Source organism: Podarcis gaigeae (genome assembly GCF_964106915.1).
Source record: "Podarcis gaigeae genome assembly, chromosome: 4".
Lineage (NCBI taxonomy): Eukaryota > Metazoa > Chordata > Lepidosauria > Squamata > Lacertidae > Podarcis > Podarcis gaigeae.
Window position 1 is genome coordinate 99963614 of NC_139677.1, and position 15170 is coordinate 99978783.

Sequence of the window (15170 nt, forward strand, 5' to 3'; positions counted from 1 at the left end):
GGAATGAAATATTCAACGCAGCAATAGAGAAATTAAAATAATAATTTATTTGTCAGACAAATAAATGAGAGGCTCAGTGGTATATGGTTACCAAGCTCTGGCCTGGCCTCTTGCCATCCTGGCCAGCACTTATATTCCCTTAATCCAGCCCCCTTTGCTCCTCCTGTGGCTGCCTCTGTCCAATCAGCCTGGTTGAAATTCCTATTGGCTGTTTGGTAGAACCAATCACAAAAGATACACCCACAAAAGATACACCCACTTCCTTGCCCTTATAAGGGAGACAAAGAGCTATATATAAATGACAAATAAGTAATAATATATCTTACATGGAATCTTAATTACCAGCTCACCTCTTGCCCTCCTTGCCCTCCTTGCCCTATTGCCTTCTAAAACAAATGTTTAATCTTACATTTTTATGTTCAACAGATGTCAAGGATCTTGAGTTTCACATCAATATTGAAAGATTTCCTTCATTTGAAAGTTTCTAAACAAATGCCTGACAACCATATATATCAAGAGTGCTTGGATGGCGTCTTCTGTCTGGCAGGGGGGCTAGGCTGGTGGCTGACTTAATTTCAGGATAAATACAACTCTTACAACCATATGAAATAAGAATCTAGCATTCCTTAAATCCTTTGCATAATTACATTTAAGCCAATATATTTAAGCTAATATATTTCATTCACTTATCATAGGTAGCCTTTTAAAAGAATAAAGCCTTTGTAAAGTAAAAAGGAACTCAGTAAAAAACAGCTTTTAAAAAGAAGCCTCTTCAGTTTACACCTCCCCCCTTTCCCCCTCCTTTCCCAGCCAGCTAGATGCTTCTCCCATTAGCTCTTCCCAACAGCTTTAGAAAATTTCCCAAAAATGCTCTCTTTTCTTCTAGCCAAGCCAGTTGCCTTTTTCACTGCTCTTGGCCTTTCAACCTTGGAAAGAAGATCTGGCTCATTTTACTGAGAGGCACATTGGTATTATTTTACTATTTACCCTTGCCTTTAATTGTGTTTTTTCAGCCTTGGGGCAGCATATGTAATTCTCCCTTTTTTATGACTTTGAGAATTGTTTTTCTACTATAAATCAATGGGGCCCCCTTGTCTTAGGAGAAAAACCTCTTGCCAAGGTTCTTTCTGCCTGGCATGAAACATTTGAAAATCTAAGCCCATTTAATTTAGGAACCTGATCAAGATATAAGCCAATATAAGTCTTGATTAAAAATGCAGTCTATATTCAAATGCCACATTCCCCCCTTTCAAGCTCAAGGACCTTCATCCCAAGTGTCCTTGATAGCTTGACCTTCATCATATTCCTGAGGTAAAGCTCTGTATAGGGCCATGATATGAGGCAGAGTTTCATTTGAAACCATCTTGCTAATTGTACTTCTAAAACATGAAATGATACATGGCATCATACACAAAACCATTACCACTACTGTCAAGAAAAACAAGCAAGACAATAGTATCCCTTTGAGTCCTGCGACATTAGGTAACCAATTGGTGAGCCATCCCATATCCCATCCTTCCCATGTTTGTACTGGGACATGTGCTATATTCTCCATCTTTGTGGCCAACACACGGATTGCCTCACCATTATCTGAAATGTTAAAGCAACAGGCATTCCCTGTCAAGTTCAAGACTCCACATAGGCCTCCCTGCCTGGCAAGTACATAATCCATTCCCATTTTCAGCTGCAAAATGGCGGCTCTACTTTCATCCAACTGTTGTGCAATAAGTCTCAAACTCTGGGCCGTTGCATTGGTTACAAGTTCCACTACTGCTTGCAATCGAATTATTCTGTTTAGATTATAAATAGGATCCCGTGCCCCTTGTATGAGCTCACCAGGATTCCAGGAGGCAGGATCATAATAGGCTATAATGCGCTCTGGTGGCCAATCATCAGTACCACTCCAACTTTGGGTACTTCCTCCTGCTATATGAGAAATATCAGCATTCCTTCGTGTTCGCCTGGCCGAACTAGTGGGCATAATCCACATTGGTGGTAATACCCAACCCAAGAAACAAGTCCCACTCCATTTGGAAGGGAGCTTTTTGTATGCCCATTCTCCACATATCCACCACAACCATCGGGTCTGAGGTTTTTGGTACGTGGAGTACAGAAGGCGAAATACCAAAAGAGGTAGAGAGTTCACAGTGCAGTATGTTAGATTGCCTTTTTCTGTCACAGTTATGTTCCACACCACTTTCCATGCGTGAATAAAAGGAGGTGCACAGGGCAAGGTATTCCGAGTTCGATAAGTAGTACCGTGTGCCCAGGTATGACTATTCTTAATATAATCCCAAGTATAGTGACAATGAGAAGAGCCTATCATGGGAGAATCAGCTGCATCTGATGATTTATGTACACAGAATTCCCCTTGTACAGGTATAACTCGTAATGGTTTAGTTGAGTTCCATCCGGGGAAATTCTGTATTTCTGTTTGGTGTGGCATTTCGCTTACCATACCAATGGCATCTAATGGTATCGGTAATAAGGGCATACCTCCCTCTGAATCATCTGGCCCAAGAGAGCAAACAAGGCAATTGGTCCTATTTGCAACATTGGCTACCATCTCAGCTAAGCCTACCCACATATTGTGGTCATGGCTGAATCCATATTTAGCCAATTTGGTCAGATTCAAGGACCCTTCCCCTTCCCAAGGGATCAGGATTAATAATAAAATCATGTTGATGTCTAGTATATGCATTCCTTCCACAAAAGATTACCTTATTGTGATAGCAAATAATTATTAGCCCCAATATAATTCCCCCAGTGACAGAAATGGGGTACCACCAAGACCAAAACATATATCCCGAGGATCCCCAATGAGTAATATCTCTGATAATTGTTCCACAAGGGGGCAGTCAATCAATTGTATTAGAGAATCTTTCCGTTCACAGTCGCTGGTTCAGACGCTCCTCAAGCTTCAGGCGTGCGCAGGTCAGCCAGCTTCCAGGTTGTGGCTGCAGCAGGCCGGTCGTCAAATGTTGCCCGTGACCTAGCCCGTTCCCGGTAGGGCTAGATACAGGGGTTTTTGGAGAGAGTTAGTTTTAAAGGATTAGAGGGGTCACCTTTGCACGTCCAACTGCCTTCGGACTTCTTCAAACGAGAGTGATGAATCCAGGGGGTCACCTCAGCTACCTTCACCGCTGTTGGAGTAGAGAGCAAGACGGTGTAAGGTCCACGCCACTTTGGTGCAAGTGGATCACGTTTCCACTCTTTCACCCATACGCTATCGCCAGCCTGGAACTGATGAATCGGCTCGGCAATGCTGCACGGCGTGCGTTCGAGGGCCCACCTGTTAAGAGAAACAAAAACACGGGAGAGAGATTGCACTTGTCCCTGTGTCACATGATCTCCTATTTGTTTAAGGTCAGCTGGAATATCCTGAACAAAGGAGGGCGGTCTCCCATACAGGAGCTCAAAAGGTGACAACTTAAGTCTTTTTGTGGGTGCACACCGAACACGAAACAGTGTTATGGGTAACACATCTACCCATCCCAATCCCGTTTCCTGGGTTAATTTTGCCAATTGGGTTTTCAGAGTCCGATTCATTCTTTCAGTTTTCCCTGAACTCTGAGGCCTATATGCTGCATGCAGTCTCCATTTTACTTGTAGGACTCGACATACTTCTTGTACTACTTGATCAATGAACGCTGGCCCATTATCACTTCCAATGCATCTAGGTAATCCAAACCTTGGGATCAATTCAGTGAGGAGTCTCTTAGTTACCTCTCGTGCCTTTTCAGTTCGGGTGGGAAAAGCTTCAACCCATCCGGTAAGAGTAGCTGACTGTCCAGTGGCACTTTTAATGACTACACTTTTGGATGCCTTTTTCTGCAATAGTTCTGGGAGTACTGAGTATTCAGCCCCAGTATCAATCATAAAGTCTATTAAATGGCTCCCTAATTGAATCGTGACCGTGGGCTCCTGGAAGCCTAACTTTATGGAGTCCGGTCGTTCCTAGTCTTGAGTAAAATCCTCTTCTGCCAGTCCAATGAAATTGTCTCTATTCTGTCCTTGTCCTGGTCTCTGATATCTTCCATTTCGGATCATTCCCCGTCCCCGTCCCTGGTTTCTTGGGCCGGAGCCTGGGCCTGGGCCTGGGCCTGGGCCTGGGCGTACTTCTTCCAACCTCAGGGGTTCAGGACACTCCCGCTTCCAATGACCCTCCTTCTTGCAATTTGCACATTGATTCCTTCCCAGTGGTGGATTCCTTCCTCGCCCTCTCCCTCCATTTAAGGGGCGGTGGTCTTGCTTCACTGCTGTGGCTAGCATTACCATCTTTTCCTTCTGCCACTTCTTCTTCTCTTGCTTCTCAGCCTCATCCCTATTCCGATAAACTCGGCGTGCAATGGCCATAATTTGGCTCATCAGCATCCCTTCCCATCCTTCTGATTTCTGAATTTTCTTACGAATATCAGAAGCGCACTGGGCCACAAATGTAGCAGTAATCATTCTGCTGTTTTCAGGGGCTTCAGGGTCAAAAGGAGTCCATATACGATAGGCTTCTTGCAGCCTCTCTAAAAAGTCTCCTGGACTCTCATTTGGTTTCTGTTCTACTTCTGAGACTTTAGACATATTAGTGGGCTTCTGGCATGCCCTGCGGATACCTTGCACAAGTGTCTGGCGGTAGGTGGTAAGTGAATTCCATTGTTTGGATCCCAATTAGGATCTTCCAAGGGAAAGTTATCTTGGAGATGACGGTCAATATTAAAAATATTTCCCACTCTGGCCTGCTCACGCAAATATATCTGTGCCTTTTCAATTATGTCTCTCCTTTCCTCAGTGGTGAAAAGAGTATTTAGGAGCTGGCGACAATCTGTCCAAGTAGGGCTATGAGTATTTACTATTGAAGTCACCAAGTCCATCATAGCCTGAGGTTTTTCTGCAAAAGATGGGGTGTGTGTTTTCCAATTCATCAAATCTGTAGTTGTGAATGGAATATATTGCAGGGTCGAAGTTCGAGGTGGCCGTGGTCCGGGTTGCCCATTAACCAGCGCAGGCTCCTCAAGTGCATCAAATACTCTTCTAAGAGGGGCTACTACGTGATCTTTCTCTTCGCTTTGCTCTAGGGGCCTCAAATCATAGGGGATGGTATTTGTCCCAAGGCGTGCTTTTAGCAGCTTTATACGCCTGGCTGTATTGCTTGCTGACCGATTAAGGTCTCCCTGTAACTTCTGTAATAATTCTCTAGGACTTGGATGTACAGGGGTTTGGGGTGGGCAATCAGTTGTTCCACTAAAGGAGACTGTAGATGGAGGTCTATTAGGAGTCACAGGTGGAATAACCACTTCTGCTTGGGCTTTATTATAGGACTCCAATGCCTCCTGAAGATATTTATCATAATCTATCAAGGAATCAAGCTCTGTGACTCCACTCCCATTATTCATTCCACTTTCTTGCCTTGGGGTTACAACTGGCGGAGTGTTCGAATTAAGCTCCCTTCGATGTGGAGCATAGGGTGGAGGTGGAAGCACCTCTTCCTCTGGTCCCTCAAAAATGGGTTTGAGTTTATTTGGCAAGATTCCTTTCCTAGCTTCAGCTTTTACAGCCAATAATTTGCATCGTTTGACTTTGCATTCCCTTATCCATGGAGGATTTTTATTTAATGTGCTCAGCCAGGAATCTATATATGGAAATTGTTCTGGGCACCCTCCAGTTTCTTTGGCGATGTTAGACCAAAGTTTGCTTACTAAATTTATATCAAAAGTTCCCTGAGATGGCCATTCAGTAATTTGTTTTGGCCATTCTAGTTCACATAACGTTCTCAAGCGCTCTGGCGTCATTTTGACTCCATATGCCCCTGAGAAGGCTTTCTTAAAATTATTTAACATACACTCAAGAGGTGTATTTTCCCCCTTTGAACCCCCAACTCCCATTGTATGGCCCTGTGAAGTATCCACTCAGTCACTCCACACTCAGGTCAGCTACAGATTGCTCTGTACTTTCTCACACATACAATGCGCTAGATACTTCACCACACTCTACCTCCCAATTTTCCCTTTTCCTCCACCAGACCAACATCTGATGTACCCAACCACCTAGCGTACTCAGTTTCCCCTTACTGAGACGCAGAAGTTTGATCAAGACTTCTCTTCCTCCCAATTAATTGGAGGGCCAAAAATCCCTTTGTGCACTTACCCTTGGTTGGTTCCCTGTTTCCCCCGGTCCGTCGCCGCCAATGAGCAGGGTATCAGACAGACGAGTCTTCTGCGTTCCCCCTGGAAAAATTTACCAGTGCGCGCTGGGTAAGCAGTGGTCCTCTCTCTTGTACCCTGCCCAGTAGGGCGAAGGGGCTGCGTTCCAGCAGACCACTTATCCGAGTCACAGTGGCACCATAAAATGTAGCACCCTGCTTGTGGTTAACGCTTAGCTGGAATGAAATATTCAACGCAGCAATAGAGAAATTAAAATAATAATTTATTTGTCAGACAAATAAATGAGAGGCTCAGTGGTATATGGTTACCAAGCTCTGGCCTGGCCTCTTGCCATCCTGGCCAGCACTTATATTCCCTTAATCCAGCCCCCTTTGCTCCTCCTGTGGCTGCCTCTGTCCAATCAGCCTGGTTGAAATTCCTATTGGCTGTTTGGTAGAACCAATCACAAAAGATACACCCACAAAAGATACACCCACTTCCTTGCCCTTATAAGGGAGACAAAGAGCTATATATAAATGACAAATAAGTAATAATATATCTTACATGGAATCTTAATTACCAGCTCACCTCTTGCCCTCCTTGCCCTCCTTGCCCTATTGCCTTCTAAAACAAATGTTTAATCTTACATTTTTATGTTCAACAGATGTCAAGGATCTTGAGTTTCACATCAATATTGAAAGATTTCCTTCATTTGAAAGTTTCTAAACAAATGCCTGACAACCATATATATATCAAGAGTGCTTGGATGGCGTCTTCTGTCTAGCAGGGGGGCTAGGCTGGTGGCTGACTTAATTTCAGGATAAATACAACTCTTACAACCATATGAAATAAGAATCTAGCATTCCTTAAATCCTTTGCATAATTACATTTAAGCCAATATATTTAAGCTAATATATTTCATTCACTTATCATAGGTAGCCTTTTAAAAGAATAAAGCCTTTGTAAAGTAAAAAGGAACTCAGTAAAAAACAGCTTTTAAAAAGAAGCCTCTTCAGTTTACACCTCCCCCCTTTCCCCCTCCTTTCCCAGCCAGCTAGATGCTTCTCCCATTAGCTCTTCCCAACAGCTTTAGAAAATTTCCCAAAAATGCTCTCTTTTCTTCTAGCCAAGCCAGTTGCCTTTTTCACTGCTCTTGGCCTTTCAACCTTGGAAAGAAGATCTGGCTCATTTTACTGAGAGGCACATTGGTATTATTTTACTATTTACCCTTGCCTTTAATTGTGTTTTTTCAGCCTTGGGGCAGCATATGTAATTCTCCCTTTTTTATGACTTTGAGAATTGTTTTTCTACTATAAATCAATGGGGCCCCCTTGTCTTAGGAGAAAAACCTCTTGCCAAGGTTCTTTCTGCCTGGCATGAAACATTTGAAAATCTAAGCCCATTTAATTTAGGAACCTGATCAAGATATAAGCCAATATAAGTCTTGATTAAAAATGCAGTCTATATTCAAATGCCACAAAATGACTAATAATAATAAATTTCATTGTAAAAAAATAATGGTGCCTAGCCATTTCATTGTGCTGACCATATTATTATTATTATTATTATTATTATTATTATTAAGGTGCCATTTGGCGATTAGCTTCTACATCTGAGTTTCCAAAACTGCTCTGGAACTCTGCCAGCTCTGCAATTCTATGATTCCATGTATCTTTTTTTAAAAAAAAGAAAATTTCTAGATATGACCACAGTGGGGCAGTCCCTTCCTGCAGAATAAGACACATGCTTTGCTTAGCCTAAGATAGACACATTTTCCAAAGGGGCAGGTGGATTCTGTGCTTCCTTAGAAGCTCATCAGGGGCTTCCTCAATGAGAGGACAATCAAGAGAGATAGAATCATAGAATCATAGAGTTGGAAGAGACCACAAGGGCCATCGAGTCCAACCCCCTGCCAAGCAGGAAACACCATCAGAGCACCATCAGAGATGATTTCCTAGATGACAAGAGGCCCACAAACCTCTAGTGACGTACAGTGGTGCCCCGCAAGACGAATGCCTCACAAGACAGAAAACTCGCTAGACGAAAGAGTTTTCCATTTTGGAGGCGCTTCGCAAAATGAATTTCCTATGGGCTTGCTTCGCAAGACGAAAATGTCTTGCGAGTTCCTGTGGGGTTTTTTTCCTCCCCCCCTTTTTCTAAGCCGCTAAGCCGATTATCTGCTTATCCGCTAAGCCGCTAAAATCCGCTAATAGCGCTAATCCGCTAAGCCATCAATGGGCTTGCTTCGCAAGACGAAAAAACCGCTAGACGAAGAGACTCGCGGAACGGATACAGCCAAGGGTTTGTCTTGAGGATCAGACATATGCTGAGCCACCAAGGTCACACATAGCAAGAGAGAATGTGAGCCACGGACCGCTCACCATCGTCCACAATTGTCACTGGTTCGGTGGTCCAATTGATTCCTCCTCCCTTTCAGCTGAAATCGTCACTCCCGTTGTTGTAAACCAGAAAATTGCTTATCTCCTGAGTTTACGCCAATAAAACTCAGAAACTTGAGGAGTTAGGAGTCCAGCGTTGATTATTACAAAACAATAGGTCACAGTCGAATCGTTCCGCAAAACTGTGAAATAAAAAATGTAAGGTCTTATATATATAATAAATGTTCGTAAATGTACCAAGCAAACACATACATAAATATATAAACCACATGTCTGAAGCAGCACAGGAAAACAGTCTTGGGACCATTTTGACTCCCAAACTGACCAAATGATTTCTCTGCAAGGTCAAGGAAAATGGAAAAGCCTCCCCATTGTCTTTTCATTCACAAACCCTGTCTGAAGGGTATGTCTGTGTATGAATAGGGTGAGCCTGTGACCTGGCTCAGGAACTAAGTATTTGACATTACAAAAGACTGGCCAGGCTCCCCAGGCAATCCAATCAAGTAAGCATTAACAGGTAACTTGCCAGACAGGAGATAAACAACACACTTGGATTTCTGTTGTAGACTGCCCTTTCTGTGATGTAGGTATGATGTTTCTGGGGGGTGGTCTTGAGCTACACCCCTTCTGTGATGTATGTATGATGTTTCTGGGGGTGGTCTTGGACTCCAGGGAGGACAATTTAAAATGTCTATATAAAGGCAGACACACCTTTGTTCAGGGTCCTCCTCCATCCTCCTGCGTGTGAGGGGAGCACCCTGTTGCAACAGTTCAATAAAGATTACTAGCTGCTTTGCTTCTCAATATTCTCTGGTTGGCCTCTGTTATTTTCTCCAATTGATGGAGAACCTGCAAAGGACTCTATGAGGGCTCTTGTGTCCCCCATAAGGGAATAAGGGCAGATTTTCATTTATTACAACTGCAACCCAGTCTGGCAGTCCAGGCAGTGGTACAGTGGTACCTCGGGTTACATACGCTTTAGGTTACATATGCTTCAGGTTACAGACTCCTCTAACCCAGAAATATTACCTTGGGTTAAGAACTTTGCTTCAGGATGAGAACAGAAATTGTGCTCCAGCGGTGCGGCTGCAGCAGGAGGCCCCATTAGCTAAAGTGGTGCTTCGGGTTAAGAACAGTTTCAGGTTAAGTACGGACCTCTGGAACTAATTAAGTACTTAACCCGAGGTACCACTGTATTTATAAAATTTCAAACAAAGCATTTCAATTTCCACCAATCATACACATCATTACCTCATTTCATGTTTAATACACATGTGCAGTAAGCACGGGCAGTTTCTGCTGATTAAGTTCTGATTCCCACCGGGTTCTGTTACATTGTGTTAGTGTGCATGTTGGGAACCTGTGCTACGTGTAGCCATTTGCACCATGTAGCAACTTATGTTCTAGCTTTGAGCTATATCTTTGTGGTTCACATATTACAGTAGCTGTATTTCTGACCCAATTTTGGGGGGGTTGGCAACTTGCAAAATCACGTTTCATAAAGTAACAGGCTACCATAACACCTCTGTTAGAAACACACTCAAGGATTTACAGGGATACACATTATTACATTTATTGTGGCCCTTTGGGCCACTGCCACAACGTGACTAAAGCCCTATAGATGAAGCCGTGAGAAGATGCAACTTCAGGCCTCTTCTGCAAAAAAAAAAAAAAAGCAAAAAAAAAGCATCATAATGGCATCTGAAACAGCCATGGCTTCCCTCAAAGAATGCCGGGAACTGTACTTTGAGAGACAGTGTGGTGTAGTGGTTAGAGTGTCGGACTAGGACCAGGGTTCAAATCCTCCACTGAGCCAAGTTGAAACTCACTGGGTGGCCTGCAGGGGGCAGTCGCTGGTTCTCAGCCCAACCTACCTCACAGGGTTGTTGTGAGGATTTAATGAGGAGAGAGCCTCACGCACCACCTTGAGGTTTGGGGCGGAAAAGGTGGGATGTATTTTTTTTATTATCGTTTTTATTTATTTTACACATACTGTGGTACCTCGGGTTACAGACTTCCTGTAAAGTGGGGCTTCCTGTTGGAGAGAATTAACAACAACAACAACAACAATTCTTCAGTGGTACCTCAGCTTAAGAACTTAATTAATTCTGGAGGTCCGTTCTCAACCTAAATCTGTTCTTAACCTGGGGTACCACTTTAGCTAATTTCTGTTCTCATCCTGAAGCAAAGTTCTTAACCCGAGGTACTATTTCTGGGTTAGCGGAGTCTGTAACCGGAAGCATCTGTAACCTGAAGCGTCTGTAACCCGAGGTACTACTGTAATAATAATAATTTATTACTTATACCCTGCCTATCCAGCTGGGTTTCCCCAGCCACTCTGGGCAGCTTCCAACCGAATATTTAAAACACAATACAGTGGTACCTCTGGTTGCAAATGGGATCCATTCCAGAGCCCCGCTCACAACATGAGCAGAACGCAACCCACGTCTGCGTGTGTGCGGGTTGCGATTTGACGTCATTTTGCGCGCATGCGCACGCATGAGCAGCGAAACCCAGAAGTAACCCTTTCCGGTACTTTCAGGTTGCCGCGGGACACAACCTGAAAACACACAACCTGAAGCAAATGTAACAAGAGATATGACTGTATGACTGTTCAGCATTAAACATTAAAAACTTCCCTAAACAGGGCTGCCTTCAGATGTCTTCTAAATGTTAGATAGTTGCTTATTTCCTTGACATCTGGTGGGAGGGCATTCCACAAGGCAGGCGCCACCACCGAGAAGGCCCTCTGCCTGGTTCCCTGTAACCTCACTTCTCGCAGGGAGGGAACCGCCAGAAGGTCCTCAGCGCTGGACCTCAGTGTCTGGGCTGAACGATGGAGGTGGACATTGCAAGAGAGAGAGAGAGAGAGAGAGAGAGATGAGTTGTGCCTTCCTAAAAGGGAAGATTTCCATTCATAACCCCTGTTTGGAGGGTAGAGAGTTAATAATCATAGCAAGAGTCCACCAGGCTCTTTTCATGTTCTTATAAACAACGAATACAGTATATAGTAAATACTTTCCTTGGTTGTCGGCCGCAGCCGAAGCAAGAGAAGAAGGTCAAGGAGGCAAAAACACAAAGCGCAGATAATTACAGGCTCGTATCCTGTCCCCAGCAAGGGCAAACAAGCAGAGCACAGTCCCCCTTCAGACCTTCTTATCTGGACCATGCAAATATTCATGGGAGGCTGCCTTGATTTCTCTGCTGCCAAAGCAAAGACGGCTGCAACACAGACCCAGCTTTGTTCGCTGAGAAAGAGGTCTCTGCAGAAAGCCGCGACGTGTAGTGGATTTTAGCAGTTTGAGCACATCCGAGAAGGCAGGCTTCTTGCTTTCAGAGGAAGCGCCCCAAGCTCAGTTGGCCGGACACCTGCTTTGCATGCAGAAGGAGAAGGTCCCAGGGGTTCAATCCCCAAGGGACCTTCTTCAACACAATTCCTCAACATCAACTTCGTTGGACTTGTCATGTGATTGTCTCCCAAAGCAACTACTCTATTTAAAGACACTCTCGAGGCAAATCTTTAAAAATGCAGTACAGAGGTACCTTGGGTTACATACGCTTCAGGTTACACACGCTTCAGGTTACAGACTCCGCTAACCCAGAAATAATACCTCAGGTTAAGAACTTTGCTTCAGGATGAGAACAGAAACCGTGTAGCAGCAGCGCGACGGAAGCAGGAGACCCCATTAGCTAAAGTGGTGCTTCAGGTTAAGAACCGTTTCAGGTTAAGAACGGACCTCCAGAATGAATTAAGTACTTAACCTGAGGTACCACTGTATAAGCACAGAGAATGGGGAAACATGCCATTTTTCCAGATTTGAACCAAGAAGAAGAAGAAGAAGAAGAAGAATAGTAGTAGTAGTTTGGATTTGATATCCCGCTTTATCACTACCCAAAGGAGTCTCAAAGCGGCTAACGTTCTCCTTTCCCTTCCTGCCCCACAACAAACACTCTGTGAGGTGAGTGAGGCTGAGAGACTTCAGAGAAGTGTGACTGGCCCCAGGTCACCCAGCAGCTGCATGTGGAGGAGCGGGGAAGCGAACCCGGTTCACCAGATTACGAGTTCACCGTTCTTAACCACTACACCACACGTAATCAGGAACTCATCATACGCTTTAGCTCTAAATAATTGAATTAGACAGCACCTATATGATATTGAGCGACAGAATAATTGGCCACCATAAGGAAATTTTGTTCACGGTATGATTGTTTTCCACCTAGTCATTTTGATATGTTGCTGCCCTATTTGCAAAATTTAACAATTCCAAAATACCGACGCGCTTTCACTTGCGCAAGATTAAAGATGCTGCGTAAATATATTTCAGTTTCAAAAAATTCCGCTGGAAAAACAGTTATGTCCCATGTGGAGATGGCAGTATTGAGTCCGTGGCTCATGTGCTTCTAGCTTGAACTCTTTATAAAAATTTGAGGTGTGAGGTTATTACCCCTCTATTACTATCCATGCCAGATTGCTCAACTGTTGCTGCTGTGTCTTTTCTCCTAGCAGATCAAAAAAATTAGCAGGGGAAATTAGAATAAGGTTATTGATTATTGATGTAAACCTCCAGAATGTATTTTGTATAGTTAAGTTTGTGCCTCTATCTTCAGTACATTGTATTTTATTGCGGCTGATTGGTTCAAAATTGTGAAAGGAGTACGACAAGGCTGTATATTGTCTCCCTGCTTATTTAACTTATATGCAGAATTCATCATGCGAAAAGCTGGGTTGGATGAATCCCAAGCTGGAATTAAGATCGCCGGAACCTCAACAACCATCAACAACCTCAGATATGCAGATGACACAACCTTGATGGCAGAAAGTGAGGAGGAATTAAAGAACCTCTTAATGAGGGTGAAAGAGGAGAGCACAAAATATGGTCTGAAGCTCAACATCAAAAAAACTAAGATCATGGCCACTGGTCCCATCACCTCCTGGCAAATAGAAGGGGAAGAAATGGAGGCAGTGAGAGATTTTACTTTCTTGGGCTCCATGATCACTGCAGATGGTGACAGCAGTCACAAAATTAAAAGATATCTGCTTTTTGGGAGAAAAGCGATGACAAACCTAGACAGCATCTTAAAAAGCAGAGACATCATCTTGCCAACAAAGGTCCATATAGTAAAAGCTCTGGTTTTCCCAGTAGTGATGTATGGAAGCGAGAGCTGGACCCAAAAGAAGGCTGATCGCTGAAGAATTGATACTTTTGAATTATGGTGCTGGAGGAGACTCTTGAGAGTCCCATGGACTGCAAGAAGATCATACCGATCCATTCTTAAGGGAATCAGCCCTGAGTGCTCACTGGAAGGACAGATCCTGAAGCTGAGGCTCCAATACTTTGGCCACCTCATGAGAAGAGAAAACTCCCTGGAAAAGACCCTGATGTTGGGAAAGATGTAGGGCACAAGCAGAAGGGGACGACAGAGGACGAGATGGTTGGATAGTGTTCTCGAAGCTACCAGCATGAGTCTGACCAAACTGAGGGAGGCAGTGGAAGACAGGAGTGCCTGGCGTGCTCTGGTCCAGGGGGTCATGAAGAGTCGGACACGACTAAACGACTAAACAACAACAGTGGCTGATGCAAATAAAGATTCTTCTTATTCTGATTCACTTTAGCTCTAATGATCACGGACTGTAACTTTTGCATCTCATTTCCATTCAACTCCCACCATGTGATTCTTTCCTCTGCCCTTGGAATAAAGGCCAGCCATGATTTAACTTCCTTCTGCATCTGACCATAGTGGGCTCGAGTGCATAAAAGCTGATTATGCTGCCACCAATTTGTTCATCTTTGAGATGGCACAAGACTCTTAGATGTTTTCTCCACAAGGAGATGACACAGCTGCCCTTTCTAGAAATTCATAGAGCCACATCTGTCCTCCAGGCCGGACATCCTATCATCGCCTTTTTTGTTTCTGCCAACGTTTCAGTTTATAACTTGTTCTGCTTTTTAAGCAACCTGCTTTTCCGCTTCCTCTTAAATCATGCGAACATTCAGCGGATGCTGACTCTTGACTATATATATGTGGCATGTCTTTTATTATTATTATTCCTTCTTGGAAACAACCTCATCTGGCAAAGCGCCCCTGCGTCTCAACGGCCAGGCTGCCTATCTGCCCAGACCATCTGCAGCAGAAAAGTTCCCTTCCGCAGAAATCATGAGGGTTCATAATTCTTGCTGTTGCATCACACATGCCAACCTGCCTCTTGGCTTCAAAAGCAGCAGGTTCACTGGAAAAAAAAACTTGTACAGTGGTACCTCAGGTTACATACGCTTCAGGTCACAGACTCCGCTAACCCAGAAATATTACCTCGGGTTAAGAACTTTGCTTCAGGATGAGAACAGAAATCGTGCTCCGGCGGCACGGCAGCAGCAGGAGGCCCCATTAGCTAAAGTGGTACCTCAGGATAAGAACAGTTTCAGGTTAAGAACGGACCTCCAGAACGAATTAAGTACTTAACCTGAGGTACCACTGTACTAGTGCATACTCGATTAGACTCGGATTTTAGGTATCATCTGTCTGATAACAAATGTTGGAAATGTAAAGAAAATGAAGGTACATTCTTTCACCTCTGGTGGACTTGCCCTAGGGTGAAGGCCTTCTGGGAAATGATATATAATGAGCTGAAAAAGGTATT

At 43.9% G+C, this 15170-nt stretch overlaps 1 long non-coding RNA gene across 1 annotated transcript in view; it reads right to left on the minus strand.

The window, feature by feature from the left end:
• Positions 1-10683: 10683 nt before the first annotated feature.
• Positions 10684-15170, minus strand: part of LOC310844042 — a 207123-nt gene continuing 202636 nt past the window's right edge. Inside the window, exon 2 of the long non-coding RNA XR_014563909.1 lies at positions 10684-10783. This is a non-coding gene — a long non-coding RNA (uncharacterized lncRNA). The remainder of the gene's footprint in view (positions 10784-15170) is intronic.